Raw genomic sequence first — 21,967 nt, 5'->3', positions numbered from 1 at the left:
GTAGAAGTTGTATTTTCCATATCCTTCCCACTTTTTCATTTCTTGCTTATCTCTATTTTCACTTGCTTTGGAATGAACTGTTAATTCTATGACATTATGATCTGAAATACTCGCATTATAAACTATTATTTCTTTAACATAATTCATCTCGTTCACAAATACTAGGTCTAAAGTATTTTCCTTTCTTGTTGGCAGGTGATTTATTTGTTGAATGTTGTATTCTAGTAGCATATCTAATAGCTTTTCAAATTGCCTCTTATCTTCTGCACTACTATTACTCTCTTTTTTATATGTATAAGTACAACCACAGTCTCCTATTCGTTCTTTCCATTCTACGAAAGGAAAGTTGAAGTCACCAGATAGGAGAATAGTCCAGTCCTTGTGATTTCTACATATATCATCCAATTTTTCAATTATTAAGTCAAACTCTTTAGTATTAGGAGGTCTATATATTACTATGTTCATCAATTTTTCAGATTCAAATTCTACCGCTATTAGTTATCATTCTGAGTTACTATATTTCTCATATATTTTTCCTTGTTTTTTGTCTTTCCCATATATTGCGGTTCCCCCTTGATTCCTATTTTTTCTATCTGATCTATAAGTTTGGAACCCTTTTATTTGATCATCATTCCCAGTCTCTTGGGAATACCAGGTTTCACTTATATTCATTATATCTATTTTCTTTTCATTTTGGGTTAGTTCTTCTAAGTACTCTATTTTTCTTTTTGAGTTACTCGTAACTAAACCCTGCGCATTCATCACTATGATGGTTTGCGTGTTTTCTCCTTCATTTAATATTGGTAGTAATAAGGATTTTCCCATGTCTCTTTCCTGTTCTGGTATGTTGTTCTTTTTTTCATTTCCAGAAATTCTGACATTAAAAAATCCAACTTTTCCATAATATTTGATCTTCCTTCATCATAATTATTCATTTTGTGTCTGAATCTGCAATTTTCTCCGTTTCTGCAATATCCTCTTGCATAATAAATACAGTTATTATCTCTTGAGTAGAATTTCGGAGCTGATGCTTTGAAATTTTTTGCTGACACCTCTGCATTGGTGGTTTGCTTTTCTCTTTTACCTGATATTCTTGATTTCTCTCTTTATTTGTTTCTTTCTTATTTTGGATTTTATTACTTGGTTGGTTATTTATTTGATTATGATTCATGGCTGCAGGGTGCATATATTTGCATTTTTTGTCGAACTTACATCCTTTTCCTTCTTTTAGGTTTTTACATATTTTTGGATGCAGATCTCTGCAATCATCCCCATAGCCATCTAAGTATGCACATTTACCATATATTTCATAGTTTTGACATACCTTAGGATGTTTGTAGTAACATCTTTCTCCAAATCTGCAATTCCCTCTTTTCAAAAGGTTGCAGATTTTGTCTTTCTTGTCTATTTTTTCCTCTTTCCCGTCATTGTGTAGATCTGGGTAGAGCCTCTTCGGGATTTGCTTTTCTGTTGTCATATCGTAATTTATTTCTTCGTAGGTATGCTGCTTTATTGCCTCATATGTAGTATCAATGAGTATCTCTGCATCCATACTTTTATCTTGTTCTTTGTTTTCCTTATTTTTTTCTGTCATTTCATTTTTGTTTACTTCTCTTCCGTTTTCCTCTTCTTATTCTTTCTTCCTCTTCTTCTTCATCCTCAACTATTTGTACATTCAATCTTGATTTAATAACATTGTCTATCCATGATAGACATGTGAACAAAAAAAAATTCTTGTATCTTTTCTCAAATCTTGCATTACCTCAGCACACTGTGGATGGGTCGGAATGTTGCATGCAGCACATTTTCTGATTAGGTTTTGTGGATTGACTATGCTATACCAAACCTTACACAGTTTGCATGCTTTTGGCATTCTTTTTCCTAATGCATCAATTAGGATATTCACAAGATTCGCCTTATTCATTTTCTTTGTCGGAATATGTTGGTTTATGTATATTTTCTTTATGAGTCTCTTGACCACTTGGATTTTATTTGGAACTTCTTCAATTATTTTCAAGATGTTTTCATTAGATTTGTTCCAGTTTGAAGGATTATATCCTTCTAATATATCTATGAATGCTTTTGTATCTTTTTGGTTAGGACTGTTGCTGATTTCATAGATGAGAAATGCCAGTTCCCTTCCTGCTACCTCATCGTATTGCGAATCCGCCAAGCAAGCTAAATTACGCCACCTCTTCCCGCAGTTGGAACTTACTGCCATCTTGTTCTGATTTCAGTATTACACTTGTTAAACTAACTTAGAAGACGCTTTATCCTACTATTTTCACACTAATCTTATCACCGATAGTTCGCGAACACTTCTAGATATTTCTCAAATTCTAGTCGTATGTTAAACTTGTGATATCTGTTGATTAATCTGACTTCACGCGGGTACGTCTCACCAAGCAAGATGGCTACTACGAGAGAGAGAGAGAGAGAGAGAGAGAATGAGAAACGGTAACGAAAGAAATGCATAGTGTACAGAGAGAGAGAGAGAGAGAGAGAGACTGAGCTTTTATTCCTGTTTAATTATTAATCTAATGGGTATATTTGAGACCTTCTGCTTAAAGAAATGTTATCGTATAAATTTTGGAAAATAATTATGAAATCTTATCACATCGTATTGTTGTAAATCGTTATATTTTCTATATAAAAAAACAAATATTATTGGAACTGACTATTCATACTAATATTATTCAGACGGAAATGTCCTTCTTTTTCAATATCTATAGCAGCTGTATTCCCTCTCTCTCTCTCTCTCTCTCTCTCTTCTCTCTCTCTCTTCTATCTCTCTCTATCTCTCATCTCTTCTCTTCCTCTCTCTCTCTCCCCTCCCCACCTTGCACGTTTGACGGCAATGATGCCTCACTGCTGAGGTGTCATCACAGGGCCAAATCATTGCAAAAGGGAGCGCCTTCCCTCTGCTCATTGGCACTGCTCACCATAACAACCCTTCTTAGAATTCCTTGAAACAGGTTTCCATTTGTAGTTCGTCTTCCGGAGGATCCCTCAAATGAATATTGACAATTTCACTTTGTACAAAATCGGTTTATTGATGATCTTCTAATAGCTTCTTTCTCATTTTGCTTGATCTTCTTTTGTCTCTTAGGAAATCAGAGTTTTTCTTTTTTTATCGATGTTCTTGCTATCCTTCCGTTTGACTTCTCTTTGGTTTATCTCGCTTTCCTCCAGCTGCTCTCATTTCCGCTTCCAGGACTCCTTCGTGTATCCAGTCTTCCTTTATTTCTCGTCTCCTTGTATCTCTTCTCTGCAGACCTTCATGCATCCTTTTTCTGCTTTTTCTCAGCCTTTCTGTCAGCCCTCCTCCTCCTCTTCAATATCTACAACTAATGCCATCTGAATTTCTTCTTAGTACCTATAGGTCCATAGGAACGTTCTTTTTGACCTCTCGCCTTCCTGGAGCCTCCTGTCCTCTGTCTTTTCTAAGTGAGCAGTTATGCCGTCTTTGGCATTCTCAGGATTCTTTTTTAACTCCTCCAGAAGTATTCCTTCCGGCACCTGCAAAAGTAGCCTATCTCTCCTATTAAATCTCTCTCCTTGCGCTTTTAACGGCATGATACCTCACTGCTGGGGTGTCATCACAGGGCCAAATCATTGCAGAGGGGTTTTGTTTAGCCAGCAATGAGCGCTTTCCCTCTGCTCATCGGCACTGCTCACCAAAAAAAAAATACTGTAGTTCTTGAAGTTTTGTATCGCTCCAACTCTGAATTTATATATATTCAGAATTTCTGAATATATATATATTTAGAATTTCCTGACATGGTGTTATCGCTCCAACTCTGAATTTATATATTCAGAATTTCTGAATATATATATATTTAGAATTTCCTGACATGGTGATATCGCTCCACTCCAACTCTGAATTTATATATATTCAGAATTTCTGAATATATATATATTTAGAATTTACTGACATGGTGATATTGCTCCAACTCTGAATTTATATATATTCGGAATTTCTGAATATATATATATTTAGAATTTCCTAACATGGTGTTATCGCTCCAACTCTGAATTTATATATATTCAGAATTTCTGAATATATATAAATTTAGAATTTCTTGACATGGTGTTACATGCTTTTCAACTTCCTTTTGAACAATAACTTGTTTGTGGACGGTCCTCTGACAGCTTGTACTATGTTGTTTTCACATTTTGGAGGATTCCTTATATGTACCAGACATTTGGTTTCCTCCAAAAACTGGGTTTTTATTCCTTGTTGTGTTTGGTGGCAGACTCTTTCGTGGAGGGTGAGTAAAAGAGCTTGAAGCGGAAGGTTGGTCTGAGAATCTGCCGGAGGCTTCGCCTCGTCTCCTCGATTTCGAAGTCTTCCTCCTTCCTTGAAGACAGACGGAGACAGTGTGTTCGTTCGTTCGTCCTCTTCCATGTGTGTCTTGAAGGGTGCTTTCCGGTTGGGATTCTTGAGGACTTGGGAAGCCTTTCAGCCTCTTGAGTTCCGCCACCTTAAGTTCACACTGGAGTCGACACTTTTCCTTCGTGAGGTCTTCCACTTCCTTCCCTTCAGCAGGCGCTAGAACCTGAGCTCGAGGTCTTTCCTCTCGGATTCGCGTTGCCTTGGATGAGCCTCGCCATCCGCGATGTTTATTCAGTCCTCAGCTGTTGGCTTTCTCGTTTTGTCGTAGGAGCTTCTCAGACCTTTGAAGCTGGCAGTTTGCCTTTGTTAACTGCACAGACAGATCCCTCACATAATGCATCGTTTTTCTGCCCAATTTCCTTTGTGTTGTACTTCATCTTGTGATTTTCTTCTGTGATCTTGAGGATCTTGTTTCCTAGCTGTTGTTTCTCCATCTTTATCGTTCTCCTTCTTCAGAAACAACTTTTCAGCCTCGAGCGAGTGGGCCCTCTCTCGCCAAGCCAGCTGTTGCAACACCCCACGAGTGATCTGTCCAACGCCTTCATAGTAGTCGACCTCTGCTGCAACTGACGATTTATTATGTCAAGTTCACCTGCTGAATGGTGTCTCGCAAGGCCTCGATTCTCTCGTCCTGTTCCTTTTCCTTTGGGCTCTTCAGCTCCATCATCAGAGATCTACATTCTCATTAGTGAATAGGCCGCTACAGCAAACAAGATGACTATTCCTGCGTCAGACTTCTCTTAGTAAATCGCTGGACATGTGGACAACAACGTCCGAACAACAGCTGCTGCCGTGGCCAGACAAGGCCATATTTTCTTCAAACTGGAATCCATATCTGCAAAGACCATACCCAGTTCTTACACACACTCCTCTTTCTTGATTCATCATTTAATTTCTATATATCATGAGAGATATTTCGATTTATCAAAATATATCAGGAAGTATTTTGAAAGATTCGATAATGTCTTGGGTCTCTTGGTGTTATAAATTGCTGAAATAATATCTCTCTCTCTCTCTCTCTCTCTCAACCTGCCCGTGTTATAAATTGCTGAAATAATATCTCTCTCTCTCTCTCTCAACCTGCCCCGAAAGTAGGAAATTCTTCATTTTTTCCTTCATTTACGTTTAAGGCTTTGCAGTGACAAACGTAATCTTAGAGTATTAAGAAACAGAGAGAGAGTTGGATTGTATTTTAGCGCAGAAAAACAGTGTATTGGTATATATGTGAAATCACTCCGTTTGGACCAGAAAATCTAACGTTTTTAACATAGCCTTTTTTCGTGTATAATGCCTTCAATTAAGGATTTTTTTATTATTCTCTCCATCTATATATATATATATATATATATATATATATATATATATATATATATATATATATATATATATATATATATATATATATATATATATATATATATATATATATATATATATATATATATACATACATACAACTTATCAGAGAGAGAGAGAGAGAGAGTGTGTCTATGGTATTTTTCTTTGAGTTTATCATAATACACAAAGTAGACTATGCTTAAGATTAGAAGAGGATTGATTTGATTTGTAATATTTTTCTAAGTCCAGAAAAGGGATGAGTTTGTCATGTTATTCTATGTCATGTAATACTTATAGCAGAAAATATTCACGTACAAACAAGGGTTGAGTTTGTGATATTTGTTAAACATATAATTATCAAAAAAATAAATACCATTAGTCTGTATTACTAAAATAGAATGAAAGTCTATTTCAGAATCTTTACTCTCTCTTTTGTCCCTTCTACAAAGAAAAAGGAAAAATCTGAATATGTTTTGTAACTCATAAGGCTTCACTATACCCCCTCCAACCCCCTTGAGGAGTTTCGTAATTTATGGAGGGCTCCTAATTGGTTGCTGCAATATGTGTGATCCACAGTTTGGCTCTTTGTCCCTACTGCTCTGTTCTTGTCAGGAAATCTTAAACACAAAAGTCACAAAAATCATTTCTGAATCTCACATGTCACATTTATTAACGACAGGCTTCCTGCACTGACCTGCAGACATTTTTAAGGTATATTTGGGGTTACTCACAGATCTTATGAGAGAAACTATTTGTTTAATTACAGTATAAATTTAATTACAATCTGCATGAATTCATATTTATACAGGGACAGATGAAAACAATAAACTATTCCTATGGTAGGCTACCTTTAGTTATTTGATGATCAACCCTGGTAGACTAGCTAGTTTGTAAAGTTTACTTCCGGACCAGCTAGTTTGTTAAGTTCACTTGTGGCCCAGCTAGTTGGTTAAATTTACTTGTAGATGAGAAAGTTGGTACATTTTACATTTAAAACTATAATGTAGTATGAATCTGAAGTATTCTTTAGGGTAAAAATGATAATGGTAAAATTGAAGAATACCTTACTATCTTTTAGTGTTCTGGCAGATCAACTTCAGCTGATACATGGGGCTTTAAGAACTTATTGATAACAAGGTAAATAACAACATAACAGTTCATTTAGACTTAAAACAGCAGCAGGCCTAGAGCCAGGTCTCAAGATACAATGTATACAAAGACCTGAATGCAAGACTAGAAATATAGTCCTAAACTATAGTTACTAATTGGGATGATAAAATGAAGAATTTAAATTTTATTGCTTATAACAATCATACTTTTAATGAATAGGTCCAATTCTAATTTTTTTAGATTATTGCTTTTGGTTATAAACTGCACTTTACAGTGCCATTTTTCAAATGTCTATTTTGAAATAAACTATGGACTTTTTATTTTGTTTTCTTTGTCATCCATTACTATTGTTAAACTAGTTATCAACAATTAAATTGCCAGGTCAACATTTAATGTATTTTTAAATGTCAATGAACGGCAATATTACCGGTGATGATATTCCTAGATGAGCAATTTTCCCAGTGGTAGTTTTCCCAAAGGCAATAGTCCTAGTGATGTGTGTATATATATATATATGTATGTATGTATGTATGTATGTATGTATGTATACACACACACACACACATATATATATATATATATATATATATATATAGTGTGTGTGTGTGTGTGTGTGTGTGTATACACACACACACATATATATATATATATATATATATATACACACATATACATATACATAGATATACATATATTATTTTGCATAGATAAATACATACATAACATAATATTAATATATTTATTTTGATATATTTATAATATATACATTATATTATATAGATATGTGTGTAGTATATGTGATATATACATATATGTATACACTTGTAGGGCATAGTTTTTCTCTTATACAATTTTCGCTAAAAGCAATTGCTTTAGTGGCATCAGTGAAGATACCTGCAAGAAACTTATTGATATCACTAAAGCAATTGCTTTTAACGAATATTATATATGTATATATACTTATATATATACTTATATATATATATATATGTATATATATATATGTGTGTGTGTATATATATATATATATATATATATATATATATATATAATATATATATATATGAGTCTGATCACATCACTCATTCATATGTATGCATTAAGGTACAAAATTAATGTCCTTTAACATCTAATTCGCTCTACCTCAGAATTAATATATTTTCATATATGTTAACTGAAAGGGAATTTTTTGTTTATAATAATTTCGTCGGCTCCCAGGCGCGAACCTAGGAACCAAGAAATCAGATCATCCCGTGAAGCGCCGAATCCAAAACACCGAATCCTTGGGCGCGACAGGGATTTGTAGGTGAGATGTGGCGTTAACTCATATCCTCTCGTGGTAGCAGTGGTTAAAGGCGCTTCACTGTACGTCATGATTTCTGGGTTCCAAGGTTCGCGCCCGGGAGCCGACGAAATTATTATCATTTAAAAATTCCCCATCAGTTAACATATATTACATATAGCTAAGACGTGACCGATCTGCCCAGGTCTAAAGACTGTCACCGAATAATTTGAGACACTAAGTAATATGTTAATAGTTTACGGTTTTGCAACACCTACATCCTTTATACCCTACCATCATTATATTAATGCAACGATGCACACATTCATTGCATTTCATTTCACATAATTTACTCTCACCAAGAGTTTCAGAAACAATATAATAAATATGTTAAAATATGAGAAATATATGAAATTAAAATACTTTCTATAAGTAGTCTAGATGGTTGCGAGGGGCGGAGCCAAGTGGCCCGTCACACTCAAATACTGGTACCTCAACTGAGTTATGCCATAAATACAAATCCTGTAGTACTAGATTAGCATATCCAGTAACAAGTTCTTAGCATTGATTAATTAATAAAATAATACCTTTGCAAAATTGATGCTTTGATGACTCACACAACCCACGGCTATAAAACCTGGTGTTTAACATCTTTGTGACTAGATTCGTATATTATTCGTAATACAGGTAATTAAAGACCAGTCAATCTAGAGCAAAAATAGATGCAGCCAAGCACAAGTTGATAGAGTAGGGATTTACGGTTTCGTGATCCTTGGCCACTTCCAAATAACATGAAACGCTTATTATTATTTAAATAATGGATCCAGGTGATTTAAGATGGAGGACAGAACGACAAATGGAGAGAGAGAGAGAGCTGCTTATAGGATAATGAAAAAGAAGGATATTTCAGTCTGCATAATATTAATATGAATAGTCAGTTCCATCAATATTTAAGGCTTTTTTTACATAGAAAATAATCATGATTTACAACAATACTATAAGATAAGATTTCATAATAATTATTTACCAAAAAATATACAACATATTTCTTAAAGCAGAAGGCCTCAAATATATCCATCAGATTAATAACTAAAAGGACTAAAAGCTCTCTCTCTCTCTCTCTCTCTCTCTCTCCATAAACTGTACGCATTTCTTTCGTTACCGTTCTTCGTATTCTCTCTCTCTCTCTCTTCTCTTCTCTTTTCTCTCTCTCTCTTCTCTTCTTTTCTCTCTCTCTCTCTCTCTCTGTGTCTTTGTCCATATATTTGATTCGTTATTGTATTTCTTTGCTTGATTACCGTAATTTCCCTCCTCCTCCCATTCGAACCATTCTACCTATGTACTGGTTGTTTGAACGAGGGCCACCTTTCAGGGCAAGAAAGGCATGATCTCTCAGAGCCAGGTTTGGCGGGACGACGCCGGTTTTGTTGCTGGCTGTACAAAACATTTGCAATTCTTATTGCCCAACACATTAAAAACTATTAAGGCTCAATAAGGCTCTCGCACACGATCAACATTACTGCCTGTATTTCTGCTGGTGTGAACATGCTGATGCTCTGCCATTGCAACAAAATGGAGGTACTACTCGTAATATTTTTTAGTCCACCAGTACATGGGCGGGGATTAAATTACTGATGGTCTGAAGACTGTACTGTTAATACTATCAGTATTACCAAAAATAGAAGGAAAAGAGCCACTTCATCAGTTTATTTTGTTGTACAAATCCTTTGCAGAGTTATAGTTATGGGACGTGAGAAGCGATAGTTATACGATAAAAAGGGAAGAAAGCAGCTGCATATGGAAAACTATTAGGAGTTTATAAAGGAATCAAAAGTGATGATAATGTGTAAGATGTTAAGGAAAAAGATAAATGCATTGCGAAGCAACTATAGGACGGAGCTGAAAACAATCCATGATTCTAAGACAAGCGGTGCAAGCACTGAAGACGTGTCTGAGCCATCAATCATCTTGGGTTTTTCATGAACTTTCATTCCTGAAGAAATTAGAAAAGCCGATAAGAAGCTGAAGTATGTTGGAATCTACAATGGAGGCAATACTATTTAATGTTCAACATTAATAACATTCATTTTTATAAATAAAACTTATTAAAAAAAGTTCACGATAGTAGTTCCTAATTTCTCCTATACAGTATGCTTTAAAACAATGTACTGCTATGGGTTTATACAGACAGTGCAAGCACGGTTTTGGGCAATCACTCTGTAACAAACACTCTTATCAGGACGGAATTTTGCTATAGTTTATTACACCAAGTGCCGTAATTTATAAGAGTATCATGAATCACTAATTGTAAAGAATAAAGAAACTCAATTAGCCAACAGTATAAAAAAGCTCCGCCTACCCTCTCCTTCCACCACCTCCCCCAACCCCCATACTTTCTTCCCTCGCCTGTTCCCCCTCCCCCCTCCCTTCTCTCTCTCTCTCTGAAAGTTGCTTCAGTTTAAAATTGTTTTTTATGATTTTTTTTTATCTTATAATAATTTACATTATTATACACACACACACACACATATATATATATATATAGATATATATATATATATATATATAATATATATATATATATATATAATGGTCCGCTCGGTTGCTACCTGCCAGTTGACTGATTTATTTATGCATTGATCCGCTCATTTCTCTCTCTCTCTGAACGTGACTTCAGTTTAAACATATTTTTTACGATTTTTTTCTATCTATCTGTCTATCTAATGATAATTTACATTGTTGTATCTATCTAACGATTCACTCGGTTGTTACCTCCCAGTTGACTGACTTATCTGTGCATTGGTCCGATCATCTCTCTCTCTCTCTCTCTGTGGTAGTGGTACTGTAAATCCACGTTTCTCAACGTAGGCCATATGGCCCCCTTGGGGGCCATGAGATTTTTTCAGGGGCCACAAGGCCACATTTGAAAAATGGGGGCCACAGAAAATTTAGGACCCACAAAATATATAAATGTGTAATATTTTGAAATTAATCATTATTATGCTTGGAATATTCTGTTTATCATGCTTGAGTTTACTTTAAACATCATTCGATTCAATAGACCCGGTAATTTTTGCAGACAATGAAATATTCAATATTCTCTTCACTCTCTCTCTCTAGTTGTCAATGAAATTTTTAAGCAGTAAACGATTGTGGTAGAGTGGTAAAAGGCTGAACTATGACCCTTGACAAAAACCACTTAGTCTCTCTCTCTAAGTAATGTAGTATTGCATTACTTAGAGAGAGAGAGAGAGAGAGAGAGAGAGAGAGAGAGAGAGAGAGAGAGAGAGAGAGAGAGAGAGAGAGAGATATTATGCTGACCAGTAAACTTCCGAACAACCACCATTAAGATATTTATAAACAATTTTAATAGCAACGGTATATTTGTTACAACCGTTACACCGTTTTAACATTGATTCTTCTTCAATAATAGATCCGTCTTTTAGTTTAGCATAGACTTGCGAGGAGGAGACGTAATTTAAGTTCAACCAAAGAGGTTTGTGAAAGATAACTTTATATCCACATACGTGCATAGAAACATACATTTATACTTACATACACAGTCCCTTTCATGCATTTTACAGTACACACACACATACTCGTACACAGATTTTTCTATTTTTCTATTTAGAAAAGGTTTGAAGGAGAAATACATCAAGCCAAGGGGGTTAATGAAAGGTTGAGAATGGCTGGATTAGGCTTTTATGCTTACAATTACCCAATTACCTTTTTATTTATGGGAAAAATAATATGGAAACGTCATGAATTTTATTTATTTGTTTTATTTGTTATGGAGGGAGGGGTGAGAGTATCTTTTATGGCTAATAAGTTTTGCTTTTTTATTTGCTTGTTTGAGTATGTGGAGGGCAATGATTTCTCAGACAATAATAGCGGTACTGAGTTTTAATGAGTTTTGTTTGTTTTTTTATTTCAGATAAGAATGACCAGTGCAGCTAAGAGAAAATGCACACAGTATTCTGTCGAATATCTTGCTTATGGATTCATTGAGTCCCCACAAAATACTACAGTGCCTATGTGCCTGCTATGCATGATCTCACTCTCAAATGAAAGTATGCGTCCCTGCAAACTGAAAAAGCATCTGGAGACTGCACATAAATAAAGACAAGAAAGACAAGCCGCTAGCTTTCTTCAAAAAATTACGTGATGAGTTCCAAGGCAGGATGACAGGGAATCATATGTTTACCCAAAAAGTGGCAAAAGTAGAAAGAGGAATGTTGACTTCTTACAAGATAGCAAATTTGATTGCAAAAGCATGTAAGCCTCATACTACCGGTGAATCTCTTATCATGCCGGCAGTGGCTGTAGTGCTTTCAACAGTCATGCATCAGAGTCCACAAGAGGTAACGAGTGTTATTCCTCTGAGCAACTCCTCAGTACCACGCCGTATTGATGAAACGGCAGCTGATGTTGAAAACCAATTAGTCTCAAAACTGCAGGTAAATGATTTCTCGCTTCAACTCGACGAATCAACTTTACCTGATAATTCTGCTCTTCTGATGGCATTTGTGAGGTTTCTTGATGTTGATGAAATATGTCAAGAAATGCTTTTCGCATTGAAATAACGACTGACACTAAAGGTGAATCCATCTTCAAAAAACTTAAGGTCTATTTTGAGGAGAACAACATTCCACTCAAGAACATTGTGGCTTGTGCAACAGATGGCGCTGCTGCTATGATTGGAAGGTATCTGGGATTTAGTGCTTACTAAAAAAAAAGCTGTTCGTATGTCGTTTGTGTGCATTGTGTTGTTCACCCGCAGCACCTGGTTGCCAAAAGCTTAGCAGGACACGTCTGCATGAAGCAATTGGGCATGTTATCAAGGCTGTCAACTTGATAAAAAAGAAAGTGCACTGCAAGATCGCCTCTTTCAGCAATTATGTGAAAAGAACATTGAAGAATTTGAACGACTTGTGTTGCACACTGAAGGGTAATTGCCTGCATCGTTTTGTTGCACTTTGGGACAGTTATCTTTCAAGATAGAGCCAATTGTACCTACATGTATTCCTTGTTTTGTATTCCTTTTGTAAATAAATAAGTATTCAAATAGAATATTTTTCCAATTAATATTGTTATTTGATTTATGCCTGAAATTAGTGTTTTGAGTACATGGTACTATTCAAACTAGAACCATTAATATACCTACTTCCCTAGGCGTATTAAGGTGAGAGACTCAAAGTTGGCATGGAGGGACGACAAGAACTTCATCGGATTGAATGGGGCCACCACCAGAAAAAGGTTGAGAAACACTGCTGTAAATGGTTATTATTAGTGAGAGATATCTGAATGTATGGTGGATTAGTAGAACGATAGACACTATATGATGACAAAACGACTGTTGATCTTGTGTTTACTTACCTTCTTGGCAATCCTCATTTACTGAGGACATCAACCATATACTTGTATTACGAAGCTGAAGAAGAGATGGCCACCTCGGAACATAACTGTCGGCATGGTTGCAGAAATGCGTTTGTCCCGCAACTTTTCAACATTTATTTTTAGCAAATCCGCCAATTTCCTTCAGATTGGTTTGAATGGGTAACTGGTTATAGTTACTCTATGTATTACAATAAAAATTGAGCCTTTCTACCGGACATTTATTAGAGTTAAATCCCTGATTATACCGATGCACATATATTAAAGTCATGAATGTTTATTTTGATGTAGTATATATATATATATATATATATATATATATATATATATATATATATATAATAAACATACAAAATAAGTTTAAACTGAAGTAGCTTCCAGAGAGAGAGAGAGGGGGGGGGGGGGGGGGCATGTGAGGGAACAGAGGAGAGGGCAGGAAGATTGAGAGGGGTTGGGGAGGATGTGGGGGGAGAGGGTAGGTGGGGCTTTTTAACTGTTGTGTTCGTATCCATTTCTGGCTAATCGAGTTTTTGCCTCTAGGTACAGGGACAAGTTTCTTTATTCTTTAGAATTAGTAGCTTGTTAATATAACAGTAATAAAGATTTCATTCGAGGTATTGACTTCCCATTTTTCCACTATATAAATACCACGTTACACTTCCTGCATTGGGAAAGTATGAACAACATGCATCCATGATAACTTTCGCATCATTGGGCGGGCTGTTGATGTGTCCTTTGCAATTGCTCTAGACGACATGTATGTCGTCACCTTTTCTATATTTTTCTGTTCCAAAACTCGTTGAGAGCAGAAGGCATTTCCACTTTCTCGAATCAGAAAATTATGTAAATAACAGCATGCTAATCTGAGGCGGGTTGCTTTGACTGGTGAAAGATTTATCGGTATTTGGAATTCAAAAGGCATTTCCAGGACACAAATGAAGCCTTTGACTCATAGTTTACGATTTTCAGTGCCAACACAACATTGATGATTAAAATCATGCATCTCAATTAACTGAATAAAAATTAAACTGTGCATAGAGCAGCAATGATACCTTCACATGTTTCATGTACTTTTAAGCTGATTATAGCTTTTCTCATAACTGCTGAGTATTGTATGTAGGTCAGTAAAACTCCTTCCTGCTGCCAAACAACAGCGTAACTCGCAGTCTTTCATTTGCAAAGAAACCTTCCCGCGCAACAGTATTTCTCTTAGCTCTCTGTAAGATCTCACCATTTCAAGAAGTTTGTTGAAACTCTCCTCGTTCATGCGAAAATAATTATGGAAGTCTTTCATATTTTTTTTTATTATTCATTTAAGAGGTGTAAATGTGTGTTACGTCTCACGTTTTGCAAGCCAATCTTTGATCCACCCACCTTTTACGGTTACGTTTTTTCTTGAGCGATTGGGCCATACAATTGTAATGTATGCTTTTTTATAGTTTCCCATGCCGTTTGGGAAGAGCTGAGTACAACCTTCCACTGTCAACCCGGGAGTTACTGACGGTTCATATCAGTACTACTTGGTAAGGAATGTGTGTCCCCTGTAGTTACCACTAAACAAAAATGAAAATAATGACATTTTTTTACTAACAGTAATATGGATCGTAATACACAGATACAGACAGTACGGTACATTCTGGTGCACTCGGAAAAGGTAGTTTCTTCCCAGTAAAGTTGTGCGCTTGTTAGAGGTTAACATACCTTACCGGAATAAATAACAGCGCATGCTCCAAGTAGTGTGCGTAGCCTCGGTGTCTATTATGTTTGTCTGTGACTGTGAGTGCTGTTTGTCAAATTGTCACTCCGGCAATTGTATAGGAGGTTCATCCGTGTGTGTGCTGTTTTCACTTGGTGTTACAGGATTGTTGCAGTGATAGAAATTTAAGAAAGCAGCCAAGGGTATTCAGAAGAGGGTATTTGCTTAATTTCAAGAACTGCAGGAAAGGCCATTTTCGAGATTAAACTTAGGTGGCAAATGAAACCATAAAAAAGCATAAACTATGACCACAATCACCAGGACGTACAAAATAGCATGCCTGCAAGAACTGTTATTTAAGTTACAGGGATTTTGTCCTTTATTACTGCTGACACTACGACCGTCTAATTCAACTTTGCCAAGATCACGGCCTCCTCAAAAAACAAGTTTTTGCCTTCATTGTACTAAAGAGTGCAGGCTTGACCTGCAGAGAAAGCCTTTTAGGTGCGACAGAACATACATCCCTGCCCCGAAAAAGTCTCGCAGAAGGTGCAATTGCCGAAAGCCTCTGGTTAAGGGCACCTGGTTTTCTGGATTACGCATGGAAACTATTTTAATCTTTGGTATCTTTTCGTGAGAGATTTGTTTAGCTATAAAGTCATCGGAACAGAGTTTAAATTTAAGTGACGTAGTCATCAATGATTGGTGTAGCTTCTCCAGAGAAGTCCTTCTGAATTGATGTGTCAAACAGAAACAGAAAATAGGAAACCTCGGTACATACGTAGAAATTGACGGGGCTAAGTTTGGAAAAATTAAGTACTATAACGTCGGGAGAGTCATAGGAGGACAGTGGGTTTTTGGTGGCACGAGGGAGTTTTTCGTTGTTCCGGTGGAAAGTCTGAGCAGCGATACTTTGATTACGGTAATAAAGGATTCATTTGTACCCGGACCACTACAGTATCAGTCTGCTGGTAGGCTTATGATTGTTTGCATACCGAAGGCTACGTTCATTAAAGGTTAACCATTCTATGAACTTTGTGGGTCCAGTAACCGGTGCCCATACACACACTGAGAGGAGGTGGAGGGAACTTGGGGACACGGCGCCTAAATAAGGACGTAGGTAATATCAAGGTATATAGAGCTCTCCCTTATTCTATAAACCTTGGGTAATATAACTTCGTAGGTCACTTGTCAGAAGCATATTTTGGATACATTTTGAAGACCCGAAGATGAAGTTCACGCGCTCGTGAAGGCGGCGGCTGATTTGTACCCTCCACCCCATTAAGGTGAGTTCCCCTAATTTTCCTATTTATTACCGTAATACCAATTCATATTTTGTATGTATAATGATTCTCTGTTGGTGTTCGTTGTTACAAATCGGGCGTAGAGTATAAAGTTCAGCTCTCGTTTCCTTTGAAGACATCACTTAATATTGCCCCGTCCGGCCAGTCACACCCCCCCGTAGGGGTTAACTATGTCACATTCCCCCCTCCCCATTGCCCCTCGTAAAGGTCAGAACTCCTTCCGCGGTTTATTGTCGTCGAATTTTGTATATTTTACAAATTCTTTCCTTGTTGGGTATTTCTAAATAATGATGGCTCGTCTGCTGTTACCTTGGAAATTTATTTTAGCTACAGTTTTAGTGCTTTTCGTGAAGTAGTCTTTTGTGATTAACTGATATTTATGTCCAATTCTCTCTACCTCACAACAACCCTCCCCCTCCCTTTTACCAACTAGTACCTTGGGCACCCACCTGAAGGGGGCGTGTCCCTCGGCCGCTACCAGAACACAAACATGGCCACTTTGTTTACGTGTGTTCTCCCTCACCCAAAACCCTGAATTCCCAAAGTCCCCATCATTGTTGGGTAGAGATATAAATAACTGTTGACCGCCGAAAGATAACTACTGCCTCTTCATCAAAAGCGGAGTAGCAGGGGTTTGCTATCGGTTGGAATCTTTTGATGAAGGATGGATGGTGTCCGAAACATGGTCATGAGTGGAGTTCCCTATGTGACAGCAAGTACGACTGTTGAGGCGTTAGTCTGGTTGGCGCATCTGTGCTTGTGATGCAGTCTTAAGGCTGGAACACACATCGGCGACTAGAGCCCGCTACCGTCGTAATGGCTTGACTTTACGAATGTCGCGGGCTTTGGGGGGCGGTGGGGGAAAGGAAAATCTGCTAATTACGACTAAAGTACGACGCTCGCAATATACAATTACGTACGTCGAGATGAGATTTGTGACATGTAGTAGATGTACATGTATGTCGCCGATGATCTAGGCCACACCCACATTTAACGGTTTTTTGGGGATGACGACTGACGTAAATGCAACTTCGTCAGACGTAAGTCAGTTACAACATACGTAATATGGAATCAGACATAGGCGACTTACGCAAACTTGTGTCGTGAACGTGCTGCAATGCATATATAAAAGTGGGTTGATGAGAGTTTGCATTCATTCCCATTCCTGGTGCTGCTGACAGACACAAGATTGACGAACAGGAAGTTGTGAAGACTGAGAAATACCTGAATGTGATACACTGTAAATGATGATCCTGGACTTGCACCGGCCATGGTGGTTCATTACCATACCATCTTGACGTTAAGAATAATGAAAATACGGCAGGAACAAAGTGCAAGAAGCAAGAGAAACTAAGCAGGATGATGAGAGAACTGGCCTGTGAAACCCCAGGACTGTACCGGAACTTGACCAGGATAACACCAGGATCACAGAGCAGCTTTTCAATGAAATTGTTGAACAGGCCTCGCCGTATGATGAAACCATCCCTGCACGAAATTTGACAGCACATGAGCGCATCTTTAATTACCGACTGAGCAGGTCAAGTTGACGGTGGAGAGTGCATTTAACATATTAGCAAACAGGTAGATAATGTTAACAATTTTCATACCATCTATATTTGGCCTGCTTGTTTAAAAGCTTATTGATATGCAACCCCTTTTGTATATGCCTTTTGGTATACCATCTAATAATAAACCCATGAGGTTGGCCAATTTAAGAAAAAAAAGACATCAACGGAAAAAGGAAGATATGTAAATGCACAGTGTAAGAAATTTTTTTTTTTAAAGTTTCCGTACCTTTTACGAGAAGTTGAAATTGAGTATTTACAATCCTTTGCTGTGCCTCTTTTACAAGACAACCGTAAGTTTTACCAAGTAATGCGTGTTTTTTTCTAATTATTTTATTTTGTAAAATTATAACTACAGCTCACACAATATCCAAACATAACTAAAATCAGTAACAAATTCTGATTATATTTGTTGTAAAATATTTATGTAAATTTAATGTGATCAAAGATGCAGTAACGTTTTTTGGATTATACATGTCTTTTCTATTGTTTCTTTGCACTTTTTTGTACAAAAATACAGTTATTACTGTCATACTATCATAAAAGATAAGACCTAAAACCAACAGCAACCCCTGGGTATATTTATGAGCAATATATAACGAGAGAGGCAACAGATTTGTTTGAGAGTTGTATTCAGTATCATTCAATATTTATAGTTCTATATATATTTCATCTAAGGTTATTTTATATCCACGTATATGAGAGATTCGGCCGTAAGAGTATATAAAAATACTGAATCCCAAATATGTGCTAGTCAAACACAAAAATATAAATTCTACCCTTGAACTTTTAACCTTTTTTTTTTTTTAATAGCTGGGAATGCACGTCACACAATGTGGCTACTGCGCACTCCCTCCGCGCAGGTTGAGGGGTTGCCAATTACATCACATACTTCGAAACGGACACTGTATGTCGAAATTGCTACTTACGTCTGCCATAATCACATTACATATGTTGAAAGAGCTCTGGGGCATGATATGGAGATGTTTGACAGTTGTCGTGGCTCGACCGCAATAACTATGTGCAACACATAGTTGTCGCAATCACTTGGCAGATGTCGTGAAACTCGGCGACTGTGTGAGCGCACATGAAGATTTTGGTCGTAATTCAGTCGTAATTCGGCTTTTATGACGTACGCAGGCTTTATTCGCCGATGTGTGATCTAGCCTTTAAGAGTTCATTGGGTGATTCATCCTTTTGCTAGTTAAGATTGAGTGTGAAGGCTACGGCATATTTTTAAATTTGCTACTGAAGTAATTTATTGGTGATTTGATTATGGTGCTGGGTTCAAGTATTTTTCATGTCATTATTTTATGGTGTTTTGAGCAAGTGTGTCTGGGCATTCTCACATTAATTTTTTTTACATGTTTTATGTGTTTTTATGAAGTGTATGGCTCTGGGTATTTTCACATTATTTATGATGTCAGTCAAGTGTATGGCCCTGGTAGTTTGTTTGATGGCCAGCTTTATTATGATTGATGTTGACTGCTACTGTTGTGCTGTTGTTTTTGTAATGCTATATTGTTCATTTTTATTATGTTTTGGCCGGACCCTCAATTGTCCTGCAAATATGTAAATTGCTTTGTACAAGAAATAGGTTTAACAAATTTTTTTTTTTTTTTTTTTTTTTTTTTGCTCCCTCCTCTTTGTTTTGTCTTGGGCTCCCTGGTCACTCCAGTTCCAGTTTTTTGTCTGTTTGTTTATTAGGACCTGATTGTCGCAAATTACCCCGTGACAAGGCTACTGGAACTGTTTGATGTCATCGACAGAGGGTGACCTAGCCTAAGGCACAGTTATCGAATCCCTCATGAAGGACGAAATAATACGGTATCCAATTTTGAATGATTTATTACAAATTAAACTTTATTTAACCATAACACATGTTCACACTGAGGGGACGTGGTCCAAGATCAACTCAATAGGCACAAAATTACAGAGAACCCAGAGAAATAACACATGAGTCTGGAGACTTAACTTGCTCAAAACATTAATCAAAGCAAGACCTCCAAGCAATAAAAGATAATGAAACATTAAACCTGATACTGAATGCAACAGCATATTTATACACAAAACTATCTGCCTGCAGACCCAAAAGCCAGGAGCCCTACATCTTAACATTGTCTAAACCTCAGAAGGGAAGGCCGCCGGAACTTCGTGTCTGACACTATGTGCATGACCAATTAGTCTATTTTACAACCTAGACATGATACAATTATTCACTTCTGCAGTATTAATATATACACAATGCAAAGAAGTATGCAATGAGTTCCATGACTCTGTAGAATTCAGACTTATAATATACATAATGAAATCACACATGATAAAGAACCAACTTTTGTGCTGCCTTTCTTCTTCCACTTCCCGTCCAAGTCTGTGAGCAGATTTAAGTCATGTTAAATGGAGCTCACATTTTTCACTACATCCTCGGCCCCCCAGGAGGATGAGGGGAACCCAAAGCAGAAGGGAAGGTCTAGACAGGTTACAAAGAGAGTTTGGATCCTTCTGGCCTTGGCCTAGGCTCATTCGCAGCTTACGGCCCGAGTTTAGCTCACAACAGTATGTCTCCTACCAGAGTGATCACTCAAATATGCACAAAAATATACAATGTATCATAAAATGTCAAATACCCTTAATTACTCGAAACTTATGTTACAACAAAAATATTTAATGGCCAATGTTGACATAGCAAAGGACACACAAAGTTGCATAAATCATGGGATAATCAACATGTTATCAATCAAAAAGGCAATGTTTCCTTTGGGAATCATAAATGTATAATGGCCCCCTAACCTGTGAGCTTCAGTTTTTTCTTCAGTGTTATTTCAAATAAGGAATTCAATGCTCCGTTTGGAGACACGAAATGGGTAATGTTTTACCATGAGTAAATCATGAGACACGATGGTATATAAGAAAATTGCAAAACACATCAATTTACATTTACATTTTACTCAGTTTCAACCTTATGTTTGCCATCCACCCCTGTTAGATGTGCAAGACGCGAAACTTACGAACTAACCCTAAGCCTTCAAGCCCCTTCTGGCTCCCACTCTTTTAGACTTCACCTCTGATTTATTAACATGACACACGCTTTTTTGTTCTTAACCTGCTCCGACATTTTCAGTCTGGCCAATGGCGGCCTTTTTCTTTTGGCTTTTGATCTCACTTATCCTATACTATTATCTAACCCGTTCCATTCCCTTTCCTCGTGGTCGCTCTCATGCTCATATCCTTCCCTTGTCGTCTCCTTCTTTGTCTTCATCGTCGTGGCGTTCACTTCAAGTGGTGCAATGTGTTTGATGCCTCTCAAGCTTTCCTCGCCCTCAAAGAGAACCTTAACAGTACTGATCTCATGACCCCTTGGTCGTCAAGGTACATTGTAATAATATTGCCTCAAGGCCAGTGACCGTGCTTTCACCACTCCATTTTCACCAAGACTATATTTTCTACATGGAGTGCGGTCATTGGGCTCACCTGAAAGTCCTGTCACTCTTGAAGCAACCTCAGGTAACCATGCTGCCAATACTGTTTGAAGTGCTGAAGCACTTCCGTGAGGCATACGTACTGATGTTGCAGTGTTTGGTAGTCAAGGTCTGGTATGTCTTCGTGCGGAACAACAGGCGGCAGTAGACGTACCAGGTCGCCTCAAACCAGGTGTGAGGGAGTGAAGACCTTGTCCTCCCTTGTATCCCGCATACATCAGTGGTAGTTGTTGATTGATGACGACTCCCTCAGCTTCCTTAATGAGGATGTGGAGCTGTTCTTTTGTTTCACCACCCTGATCAGTCTTGAAAAAGCCCCCCTTCCAGGAAGATCGTAAGTGTCTGAAAGATCCAGCGGATCCCTGTTGCAGAGGAAATGTTGGGTGAAGTTTTCATCATACAC

The 21,967-nt window shown here is 37.2% G+C and overlaps 1 long non-coding RNA gene across 1 annotated transcript in view; it reads left to right on the top strand.

Moving 5' to 3' along the window:
* LOC135207262 (uncharacterized) overlaps positions 1–13,148 on the top strand; it is a 147,493-nt gene extending 134,345 nt beyond the window's left edge. Inside the window, exon 3 of the long non-coding RNA XR_010312940.1 lies at positions 12,061–13,148. This is a non-coding gene — a long non-coding RNA (uncharacterized LOC135207262). The remainder of the gene's footprint in view (positions 1–12,060) is intronic.
* Positions 13,149–21,967: the final 8,819 nt, after the last annotated feature.

This window comes from Macrobrachium nipponense, chromosome 32 (genome assembly GCF_015104395.2).
Source record: "Macrobrachium nipponense isolate FS-2020 chromosome 32, ASM1510439v2, whole genome shotgun sequence".
NCBI lineage: Eukaryota > Metazoa > Arthropoda > Malacostraca > Decapoda > Palaemonidae > Macrobrachium > Macrobrachium nipponense.
The sequence above is the reverse complement of the archived record's forward strand: the minus strand, read 5'-3'. Positions and strand labels throughout refer to the sequence as shown.